Genomic DNA, 12,445 nt, shown 5'->3' on the forward strand with positions numbered 1-12,445 from the left:
GCCAAAAATCTCCAGCAGCCCGTCTTCTGGAATTAAGCATCACCTTGATCATGCTCTAATTTGATGATAATTTAATTTAATCCCAATCCCAAAACTGTTAGCTGATAAATTCCCACTGTATAAGCCACCCCATTTTATGGTTGCATCAGCAGCCTAGGGAGATAAAACAGGATAAGAGAACCAGAGTTATATATAATCTCAGCAGCGAAATTTATATCTATGTCATTTGGTGCATGTGCATAAATTTTTGCCTGGGCTTCCTGTGCATATTCATATTCAACTATGTTTTTTCCTTCCCTGGCTTCCTTCATGGCCTGGCATGCATCACATTAGGAAAAGGGTTTCCGTGACTCACTACTTAGATTAGCCACAGCACAAATGCTGACATCTCCCTTTGCTTATATTTTATTAAAGGATTTAATTAGGTATTATTTACCAAAAACTCATAAAATCCTCCATTTTGAGTATAGATGTCAATGAATTTTTCTAAATGTACACAGTTGTGTGACCTTCATCATAAGTGAGTTCTACCACACTTCTATTTCCCCCGTAATTCCCTCCTGTCAGCTCTGCAGTGGGTTCTCACTCTCATCACCAACTTGAAGCAAATATAAGTATGACTTCTGCCTCTACAGTTTCCTAGAAATTTCATATCAAAATCATACAACACGTGGTCTGTGGTGTCTAGGTTCTTTCAGGTAAGAAAAATGTCTTGATATTCACCCATATTTTTTGCATGTATCAGTAGTCCATTCCTTTTTATTATGGGGCTGCATTCCTTTACATAGATATGCACTCAAGTTATTTCCAGGTTTGTTTGAGGTTCTCTCTCTTTAGTATTATTGCTCATATTCTTAAATTTTGCAAAAAGTAGTAAAGAGATGCCAGAGCTGTCCTTGTGGCCTGATTTAATACTTCCCATTGCCTCTACAAATTATAAGGGTCTGTGTGGGATTTTAGTTTTGTTTTGTCCACTTAGTTCCCAAGAATAAAAAAAATTCTCAAGAGATTTAATAGTAAGTACATGTAATCATTCAGTTTTTGTAGCTGAAATTTCCTAACTATAAAGAGTACCCTTTGTCTCCAGTAGGAAATGTTTGTAACATTATTAGTGTGTCTGTATGTCTGATTATTTCATTATCTGAAGCATTCAGAATCTTTGAGGAAAGGAAGTTTATTAAGTTTGCTGTTTCTCTAAAAGTTCTTACTCCAGTTTTCCCGAAACCTGATGAGCAAAATTCATTCTTTCTTATTTTTCTATAATGCCATTAAGATTATGTCACACACAAACACAAATAAAAGTAAAAATAAATTTAAAAAGCCTGTTTCAAGTCTCTAATAACAGTTAAAGGACGCTAGATTTCAGTAAGTTATTCCTATCTCTAAGAAATTATGCAGTGATAGGTATAGTTCATACTACTGACCATTAACTTAAAGCAGTAATACATACCTTCTTTCATACTTCATATGATGGTTTTCTGACAAGATGTCCAGCAAAGTTGTGATTCAGCAACTCTAGAAAATCCTCTCATCTGATTTTCCACTTTGGAAGATCAACTCTGGAAAGCCCTTTTATCTCATTTTCATATTCTCTAACCCTAAGAGCCCAAACCGTTAACAATTAAATAGCATCATCTCAGATGGAAACCACCATAAAAACATATGTATAAGTATTATTTGATGTTTGTACATGAAACTAAGAACAAACCATGGCATGCATGACATAGATGACATAAAAATGGAAAGGAAAGTATAGCCTAGATTTTTCATATAGAAATTTATGACCCACTTTTTCAGTGTTTTGAAGACTCCATCTATGCCTTGATTTAGAAATAATCACTGAAACAACGTATTTCAGTAACAATACAACTTAAAATCTGTATCCATCTTTTATCTCTCAAATTGTCATTTCTTGGGACATATGAAGCTTTAGCCAACTATACTGATCACATCTATGTCTCAACTATGTCATAGAATAAAAATCACTACAAAAATATTGTATGTATTATAGAGGTAGCTGGAGTTGTGATTTTATGAAGGAAAATATCTTAGATTTATGATGTATGTTAAATTTTCTCTAATAGCAAGATGACAGTAGAATGGGAAATGTTAGTTAGGTCTTAGTTTATGTGTTTTAATTTCCCCATCTGACCAGAGATGTCCAAATAGCTGACTATAATTTCTTCTTTTTATGGTTCTTAAAAAAAGTTTCAGTATAGTTTCTTATAAATTGTATGTCTTTGTACCTATTTTCTCTCAAAAAAGCTGAATATTTTTAGTGTACTGCAGAACTCAAATCAAAACAAAAATATAACACTCTGTTACTTACAGAACCATTGTTCTTTTCTAACTTCTCTCTGCTTGAAGTGTAATCCCAAACAGTCAGATCACATACACTACTCAGAGAATGTCCTATTTGTTCCATTCTGCCTATCTTTACAGTGACTCAGCTATGGTAAATACTGTACAATGAATTTTCAATCTCAAATATTTATTTGATCCTTAAAGGAAATTTAAGTTAAAGCTAAATGGAAATATATCAGTCATGTAATTTAGATATAAGTGAAAATAGATAAAGGGCTATTAAGTGTGATGTGCTCCTTTTTCTAACACTGGCAGATAACTGATGAGTTTAAGAAAATAAGATGAGCAAATTATTCTGACAATACTTAAGTAGAATTTAAGTTGTGAAAAATTCTTTCCACCATTTTACTTTGTGCCACATGGGCAGCTATACAGATCAACCCACCCATATTCCTATTTTTTTTCAGTTAACTGTGGAAAATAATCGAGAGTGGCTTACTCATCTCATTTCCAACCACCTTGCAGTTTCCCCGCTCAGCAGGTTAGAGGCTAGAAAAGGGAAGCTACTTTTCTTGCCTTGTTTCCACCCAATAGATTGCCTGAGATTGTGTATTCATAATGGAACATTGAGAATTGTCCCATGTCCTGGTTCCTAAAGTTTTGCCCAGAAGTGCACATATCCTTTCAACTCCTATGTATTGGCTCACATTTATTTTATAAGACCAAGTCACATGGCCTAAACTTAACCACTTGTGTTGAATATAATTGCCCCAGGAAGGGCAGCAAGTATTTAAAAGCAATGATATAGTACTTTAAACAGAACAGCACAACCTTATTTACATCAGTGAATGAGTTGTAGGGAAACAAGAATAGAAAAGTGAAGCTAATTGGAAAATTATTTCCAATGTCCACCCTAGATCGGTTTCTACAGAGCACCTGGAGTTGGGGAGGATATGATATATTTTGGTGGTAGAGTCAACATGGCTTGTTGGCAGAATAGATGCGGAGGATTAAGGAAAGAATCATTCAAACATGACTCCTAGATTTTTTGTTTCATCAGTGATGACAAACATGAATGCAATAAAAGTTAGAATTCAGGAATGGTGCTTTACCATAAGGAGAATTAAATCATTCTTTCCACAACTATCACACCAAAGGTGCCAGGAGATGATGGATCTACATATGTCTTCCCAAGCATTAAGGAATAGATAATACCTATATTGTGTAAATTGATCCAGGGCCAAAGAAATATATTTTGCTAGTATATTGTAATATTGATAACAAAACTTAATGGAATGCTGGAGACACAGGTTCAAATTCTGGTGCCTACCCAAACCAAAAAAAAACAAAAAAAAAGCTTAATGGAGAAAGCACCAAAAAGGGAAATTTTAGCCTATCTATAATTTCAATGTAGATTCCTTTTTGTAAATTATAAATTCATACTAAGCAAATTTAATACCAAATAATCTGATAGTAATAATGCAAAGAGTGTCTAATCCAAAAACACATGGGTGATGAAAAATTTAGGAAATCACTAATGCAGTTAACAAATGAATAGGTTAAAACAGCATGTTAATCATATCACTTCTCACCCCTCTCTCTGTGATATGTATGCCAGAGCCTCTGTTCTTGGAATTTCTTTCCCAGATGTTTTGCCTAACATGGCAGTTAGAATAGAACAATGTGATTCAATTACTTTCCACTCAGTTTTTCCCAGTCTCAGTCTCAAGCAGATAATTTGTAACTCAATGATCTCCAATTTAATTGACTCTCAGTTAATGGGCCCCAAAGTTTTTCATGCAGGGTTAATTGCTTTAGGGGACTTCCACAGAGGAGGCAATGAATGCCTTTGGATTATTTCATGTAATATTTCTTGCTTCTTTATTCACTATCAACAGTGGATCAAAAAGTTGGAATAAACACATACTGTAAACATTGAAAGCAAGAAACAACTACTTAGAACTAATTGAGTTTATTTACTTATTCCTTCACTTATTCACTCACTCAGTGAATACTTTGGGTTTTCCTAAGATGTTCTAAACACTGTGCTGGCTAATGAGAGTGAAAATTCTTAAAGAATCTTATTTTTAAAGTTAACACAGAAGTCTAGACATACAGAAGATTTATTAATCAAAAAAGAAAAAATAATAATAAGGCCCTTGTTTGCTGAAAACAAAAATTCAGGAGATATTTTTGACTGATAAAAGTTGAGATGTGTTTGGTCAATAATCCTGTCTGTGGACTGTATGAGTACAACATGGATAGTGGTTACTAAGTGTAGAAAATGGAGTACAGAGACCTTATCCAATTTTTCTGTGTTCCACTTGTGGCTCCAGCAGAAAACAGATGGTACATACTTAAATTATGATCATTCAGGTAGGATTTTTTAAAGCATCTAATTGCAAAGATATAAAGAAGTGGTAGGGAAAGCACAAGATATATTGCAGCACCTGCCAGGGTTGGGAATAGTGTGGTTGCAACCAGCCCCAGTTCAAAGAAAGCTGGAGAGGGGCTCTTACAATAGTCATGGGGAAAGGACAGCAGATGTAGCAACCAGCCTGAGACAACACTACAAAGGGGCACTCTGGAGAAAATATATAGAGTTCTCCATCCTTTTCTCCCCACCAATTCTCTGTTTGGCTCCCCAATGGCCAACTCTACCTTGAAGCTAGAGGACATGTTAATTAAGTTACTACTGATCAGCACTCCCAAGACTGAGAAGTAGAGTGAGTAAATCTGGATGGGAAAACAAATGCAAGCCATCTACTGAAGTCATCTCAAATGCAGTGTGTATTTTTTTTCCCTTTTTCTTTTTTTAACTTCTTTTATTAATTAAAAAAAATTAAACAAAACATTTAGAAATCATTCCATTCTACATATACAATCAGTAATTCTTAATATCATCACATAGTTGGATATTCATCATTTCTTAGTACATTTGCATCGATTTAGAAAAAGAAATAAAAAGACAACAGAAAAAGAAATAGCGTACAATTTTTAAATTAAATTATAACAAAGTATTATGAATATGAGCATACAAAGAGCATCAATAATCCTTCTAACCAGAACTTATGTGGCATTATAGTGTAACTTGAATGTCTTGTCCCCTCTAACACACACACCCCACATTATGAATCTCCACATATGTACAACAGCAAATGAAAGCTTTTTAACTCCAGTTGCACAGAGTGAATACTCTTCTCAGTGTTCTTTGCTTTTGCTTCCATCTCACTGTGAAGCTAGAATCTAGGTATAGTCTCTTGGGACAAGTGCACTCCCCTTAACTTCCACCAAAAGCAGTTGCTTCAGACCACTTGCACCTGCAAACAAGCTAGATGGGGATGCTAAATGGTTCAAACTGAGCCTCCTACGTCACCTGTGCCATTAGCTTAACTGCCCACCTCATGCAAGCTGAAATGATTTTTTAAGGTTTATGGTCGACCATTGACCACAGCCAAAGAGGTGTTTTTGGTCGACAATGTTTCCCACAAAAATAGTTCACACTGCAGTTTGTTTAGGGCATAATCCTACCTCAAGTTCCCTGCTTTCTAGTGGAGATCCATCATTCTTTTTCAGTCCATTAACAGTTAACACAGGCATTGATATACTTGGATTCAACTCTACCATTTTTATTATTTGTTCTATGCTTGTCTGCTTTGTTTTTGTATCAGTTCCTGCTTTTTTTCTGGATTATTTAAATATTTTTAGACTCTCATTTCAATTTTCCCATTTTTTATCCATATTTCTTTGTATTATTTTCTAGTGGTTAATCTAGGGATTGAACTTAAACTGTCTGCAGCCTAATAAGAGTTAACAATATGCTACTACTAGTAAAATATAGAAACCTTGCAACTGGATAGGTACATTTAACCCCCTGGTCATTGTTAGTTATATTTGTTATATGAGCTACATCTACATATGTAATAAACTCTACAAGACAGTGCTACAGTTGCTTTAAGCAGCCATATGTATTAAAAAGAAATTAGGAGAAAAATAGGCTTTTATATTCACTTATATTTACCATTTCTGATGAACTTCATGTCTTCATGTAGATTTGAGTTTCCCTGGTATCATTAACCTTCAGGCTGAATTTTTTTTAACCCCCTGGCCTTCTGTTTGGGACCAGATGGGACCCAGTATAGGGGTGTGAAGTTCAGTTTATGGGGGCTCTAATCATGTACACAACAGAAGTGCCTGGCGGGCGGGGACTCACTGGGTTAGCACAAAAAGCCCCCCAGTGGGCTGCACTCCGAGGCCGACGGGTCAGCCCAGCCTAGTGAATCTGCATCCCGCGCCCGGCGCCTCTGGCCTCCGTCTCTCCGCCGGCTGCGGATCAACCGTCCCTGCCAGTGGTCGTTGTCTGCGAGCCCGGCTTCCCTCGCGTGCCTCACGTGCAAAGCCATTGATCTGGTGGCTGGGCGTCCCTCGCGGGGCCGCCCATTTGGTCTCGCGGCAGCCGCGCGCCTTTGGCGACGCCCTGGCGCTCCTGCTCGCCGCCTCCTTCTGCCCGCGGGATGCGCGATGCCCGCCTGCGGCACTGTGGGATGTTTCTAGGTTCTGTCCAAGCTACCCAGTCCTTCCTCATGCCATCCGCCCGCGGGGCCGCTGTCCTCTGCTGGGTCCTTCCCCTCACCTTGGGTCTCCAAGTGGCTTCAGATGGTAAAGGCAAGGGGACAGCTCACATTCTACACAAATTCCCACTGTCATCACTGGGGGTGCTCATCTATAGGAGGACAACAAATTATTATTTTTTTTTTCTAAGTCTCTATGTTCATTTCACCTTCATGCCTCATATTCTGCTGAATCTAAAAGTCTGGGTTGGCAGGCTTTTTGATTTTGGTTGGTTTGTCTTCTTTGCTCACTGAACTTGAAAGACACAGTTAAACCCACTTCTGATTTACATGATTTCTAATGATAAACCCCCAGTCATTCAAATTATTGTTTCCCAATTTGTAAAATGTCTGGAATTTTCTTGGCTATTTTCAATATTTTGTCTTTATCTTTAGTTTTCAACAATTTGACTCTCATGCACCCATGGGCTTTGCTGTGTTCAAATTCATTCTGTTCATGTTTGCTAAGTTTCGTTAATTTGAAAATTTGCATCTGTCCCTAAATTGGATTGGTTTTTGGGCATTATTTCTTCAAAAACTGTGCCTTTCCCATTCTCTCTAAACTCTTCTTTTATGAAACTTCTAGATCTTATATCTTTAGAAATTGTCCCACAGTTCCCGGAGGTGCTGGTCATTCGTTAAAATACATTTTTTTTTCTCTCCTAGATTGGAGAATTTCTATTGACTCAGTTTAAAGTTCACTGGTTTCCCTCCCCATCATCTCCATTATTCTGTTTAACCTTCTAGTTGAGTTTTTACTACAAATAATGACTTTTTCAGTGCTAAAATTTATGTTCGTTTCACTTTTATGTCTTCCTTTTCTTTGTTGAAGTTACTTATGTTTTTATTCACTATTTTTTCTTTATTTTCTGAGCAGAGAGTATTGTCATCGATGTCATTATTGGAAACATGTTTGCAAACTAAGTGAAAAATGTTACCTTATTTTAAAAAACACAAAGCCTTGATTACTAGTTAAAATTTGGACATATTTCTCCACTTTATATATTTTTTATCAAATAGAATAATTTGGATTGCTCTTGATGTTAGTGAAAATAGCTTATTTGGAAGGGAAAAGGTAGGAGACAAGCATCTTTGACTTCTGATCATGTCAGTCATTTAGGATGGGATGGCATTGGATTACCTAATAAGAACACATAAAACACACTGGAAGATAATTTTAAATGATAAAGACCAAGAGAGTGAAAATTTAAATGTCAAAGAATACTCAATGAAGTTCTGCTTATAATATAACAAGTGAACACAAGCTAAATGTCTAAATGGGTTTACCCTTTCACAATAATAGTATACAGACTTTTAAAAAAGGTAACCCATAAACAGTTGTCAAGACATGCAAAAAATCTAAAAATTAGAATGTAAAATTGCATCTATAACATGATTACAACCATGTAAAATTGTGTCAACAAATGCATGCAGAGTGAAAGAAACTTTTAGAATAAAAATTGTTTTTGATTTGTTAGGAATGTGATTAGAATGGTATCTTTAAGGGTTCTGCAAATATAATGTTGATTGTGTAATAAAATAATTAGTTGCACTTATTATTAGTATTCACTTAAAAATCTTCATAATTCATGAAAATATATTAAGCTCTAGATTCTCATATTAAAGCCTTAGATTTAATGAATATTAGAATTGTAAAGGGAACTTTTCTTTAAAAGCAATGTCTAATTTATTTGAAGAGTTAAATATTGTTCTAGAGACTTGCTAAATGCAACTTGAAGAGCCAAAAATACTACACTAAATTATCTCCTTGCTTATTCATTTATTCATGCAATGATTATCCAGTAGGTATTTACTTTGTGCCAAGCACAGAGATAGGTATTAGAATGAATGAAATATAGTCCCTGCCATCAATGAGATTTTAGAATACTGATACGGGCAGATTTACAAATATGAGGGGAACAAAACAAAGCAAAACAAAAACTCTAGCAGAAAATTGTCTCACTTATTAAAATCTAGATGTTGTGTTAATATGCAGATGTCTAGAGGAGAAGTGCTGTTCATGGAAGGATCCACTTAGAAAATGTAAAATTAATTGAATCTTTATAAAATATTATAGAAAAAAGCCCAGTGGACCCCTCACAGCAAAACAAACAAACAAAATCAACCAACCAAACAACAACAAAAGACCTGCTTTACCCTACTCCCTCAGGAGTGTCCTCTTGATAGCTTTTAAATTTGAAATCTCTACCATGACAGCTGACTCAGCCAATCCGGTGCCTAGTTCATTACATTTGACCCAATACAAATAACTCACATCTGACCTAAACCTGCCCCTATAAGACAGACAAACCTTTATTCAATCAATAACAGCCAGGCTTCTTTTTATTTTCTGCGAGAGCCGTTCCGGGCCGGTTTGTGGCTCCCGCCTGGGGTCCTGCTCTCAGCGAAAGTGGGGGGGCTCGGAGCAGTCGCGATCTGCGGCCCAGTCCCGGGGGCTCGACGGTGTGGAGGGCGCGCGAGTCAAAGAACGAGTCGCGGGAACCTGTGAGAGCGCGTACACTAACCTATATTAGGGGAAGTGCTGAAGCTTATATAGTGGTGAGGCAGAAATGGGGGGGGGGGGCAGGGGAGGCGCGCTGCGTGATTGGTGAGGAGGCTAAAGGTGGCAGTGAGGGATTGGGTGTGCTGAGAGCAGAAAGGTCCAATGGAATGGCTTGAATATGATGTTGCCAGGCAGAGGGATATGATGTTGCCAGGCATAGGGATATGATGTTGCCAGGCAGAGGAATATGGTGTTGCCAGGCAGAGAGTGAGAGGACGAAGGTTGGGCCAATCGGAGAGTGAGAAGACAGTGGTGCGATGTGAGGTCAGAAGTTGCTAGGTGGAGGGCCTGAGAGATGAGGCCGATATTATATCGGGCAATTTTCATAAAAATTGTTTGCCACCCTTAGAATCCTGAAGCTGCTTCTGTTCTTGCAAGTGATCTGGCTTTCTTTGAAGCAACAAAATTTTGTTGTCCTTAATAAAATGCCATAATGAGAAAACTTGACTATTTCTCTTTTGACAACCTTTAAGGATAACAGAATCAGACATGGAAAAGAGAAAAGGAGAAGGTGATGGACTTGTAAAGTAGGACTAACATTTAAAAAAACTGAAGATTGGGGATCAAAAAGTAGCTTGGGGGCATTGGAATATGTGTCACATCTATTGAGTAAAAAGCAGTAAATCTGGAAAAGTAGGCACAGAGGTGGCTTTTGAAGGATCAGGCATGCCACTAATATTAATATTTTGGACTTTATAGACTATTTGCTTATGTACATTTAAAAGTTGTATCCAAACAAAATCATAGTTTCTGACAGAAATAGCTGTGTTATATCATCACTAAATGGCACAAATGTGTTACTTTCAAAATGGGCAAATTCTAAAATGTCATTATAATTTAACTAATCTCTTATTACTTCTAAATTAGTCTGTGTTATCTAGTCCAATATTTTAAATGTATTCATTAAAATATTAACATGTAAAAATATGAAAGTTTGCAAGGTACATCATCAAACTGTTCCAGATGGATGAACCAATTTTATGCACTATGAATGGGAAAATGCTAATAAGAACAATTGAATTCCTGTGCATCAAATGATTAGTAAAATACTGCAAGCAAATTAGAATTCAATATGTTGTTTTAATGGGACTTGTTATCTTTAGATTTACAGTTGTTCCCGAATCAGAACAACAACACTGATGAGAGCTTTCAACAATAATTGTGTAAATGCTATAAGTTATTACTAACATTTATTGGATGATTTTCTTGTGCCAAGCTTAGCACTCAGTACATAATGTTTTATCTCATCTTATTATCTCATTAATTATATAAAGTAGGTACTTTATTGTCTGCATTTTAAAAGAGTAATATATGAGATTCAAAAATCTATGTAAATTTGTGAAATTAATTTAGCCAAGAATGGTTAAAGTCGTGAAGTTTTTCTGCTTTCAGAACCTTATATGAAGAAAGGCTTGGAGTCAGTTCACCTTTTCATTAATAGTGGTGACCTATTTTGTGCTTTGTAAAATGTAGTAATCTGCTAAATTGGGGGAAAATAGCAAGCTAATACTGAATTCAGTCAATAGGAAATAATTTCTTCTTCCCCCTTAACAAATAAATTTTTACTCTGAAATATGACAATTAATCATGTTCTTCATAATATGCCTAGTTATGGACTCTTGTTAATGGTCATGAAATTATCAGAACACAGAGTTTGATTTGATAACCTGGTGTCAACTGAATTCCCAAGGTTGATTTTTATGGTGCATATATTAGTATTTCTATTCATTAGTTCTCACTTGATCGGCTACTAAAATCCAGCAAAGGAAACAAAAATTTCTTAAGGCTATTTTTTTCCCCTGGAATACTATGGTCTTTGGTCACAATACTATAGTATAGTGGAAACATTTGTGATGACTCATTTATACAAAGTTAACATTTTGTAAACTTTTTTTTTCATTTAGAGCAATTTTATCAGCATTTAACGACTTCTCTCTAATGAAAAAGATGAATTAATTACCTATTCAGACAACTTTTTTAGACTCAAAATTGCCCTTCCCCATTACTGAAGATAAGAAAGTTGCTTTCTCCAACATAACTTACTTTCCTGTAGGTGTTTACACAAAGATGGTTTGAAATTGTTGAGCCAGAGAAACTATATACATGGCACTGAGATTATGAGGATTTTACATATATAAATACATAGATATTTGCATATGTATATGTAACTATGCATATATATATGGGAGGAAAAATACATATATTTCTGGAAGGATAAAAGGAAAAACTAAACCTCACACTAATATTGTGCTGCAGAAGCCAGGCTGTAGATACTTATGTATTTTCCCTTGCCACAGTGACTAGTAACATTTCTTTGGAAGAAATCACGTACTATAAATTACCTACTATTTCTCTGCCACGGTAGAAATTAGAATGACAAAATTTGAAGTTTTCTGCTACCTCTTCCTGTTTTAAAATTCAGTGTCTTCGTTGTCCAGGGCTGCATGACAAACAGCCTCTGAGGGCTCAAGGCATCAGCACAGCCACACTTTCTCCGTAAAGTCTGCAGCATTGTGGTGTGTGGGTGTCCCACAATCCTTGGGTCTCCTTGTTTGTGTCTCTGACTCCATCATGGTGATGTCCTTGATATCCTCTTGTGCCTTTCTCTGAAATCTGGCTTTTCTTTATAAAGCCTCCAGTCATAAAGATTAAAGATCGACTCTAATTCAGCTTGGCCTCACCTAAATAGTATTTTAAAAGAGCCTATTGGGTCCATCTCTTACTTGATAATACATCTTCAAAGGGTCCTAGTCACAAATGGGTTTGCACTCACAGGGATTTTGTTTAAGATTAAGAATATGTCCTTTTTCAGGGTACATGATTCAATCTACCTGTCATCACAATGCCATTATATTCTTATACTTCACTTATTGTATGTGGAGACTCTGTATAATCTATTTTACTATGTATTTCCTCCATTAATAAAACTAATTTGTACAAATTCCTTTAATGTTCACTCCACATGTGT

The 12,445-nt window shown here is 36.1% G+C and overlaps 1 long non-coding RNA gene and 1 pseudogene across 8 annotated transcripts in view; one reads left to right on the forward strand and one right to left on the reverse strand.

Annotated features, from left to right (window-relative positions):
- LOC143647099 (golgin subfamily A member 2 pseudogene) overlaps positions 1-6,723 on the reverse strand; it is a 51,004-nt pseudogene extending 44,281 nt beyond the window's left edge. For 2 of the 4 annotated variants that reach the window (XR_013157851.1, XR_013157852.1), the window contains exon 1: positions 6,326-6,723. The product of XR_013157851.1 is annotated as a golgin subfamily A member 2 pseudogene, transcript variant X1 (transcript). Of the gene's footprint in view, positions 1-1,450; positions 1,599-6,325 lie in introns of all 4 variants that reach the window. The other 2 variants (XR_013157853.1, XR_013157854.1) reach the window with 2 other exon arrangements.
- LOC143647101 (uncharacterized) overlaps positions 1-12,445 on the forward strand; it is a 129,963-nt gene that overhangs the window by 74,867 nt on the left and 42,651 nt on the right. The window lies entirely within an intron of this gene.

Source organism: Tamandua tetradactyla, chromosome 9 (assembly GCF_023851605.1).
Source record: "Tamandua tetradactyla isolate mTamTet1 chromosome 9, mTamTet1.pri, whole genome shotgun sequence".
Classification (NCBI taxonomy): domain Eukaryota; kingdom Metazoa; phylum Chordata; class Mammalia; order Pilosa; family Myrmecophagidae; genus Tamandua; species Tamandua tetradactyla.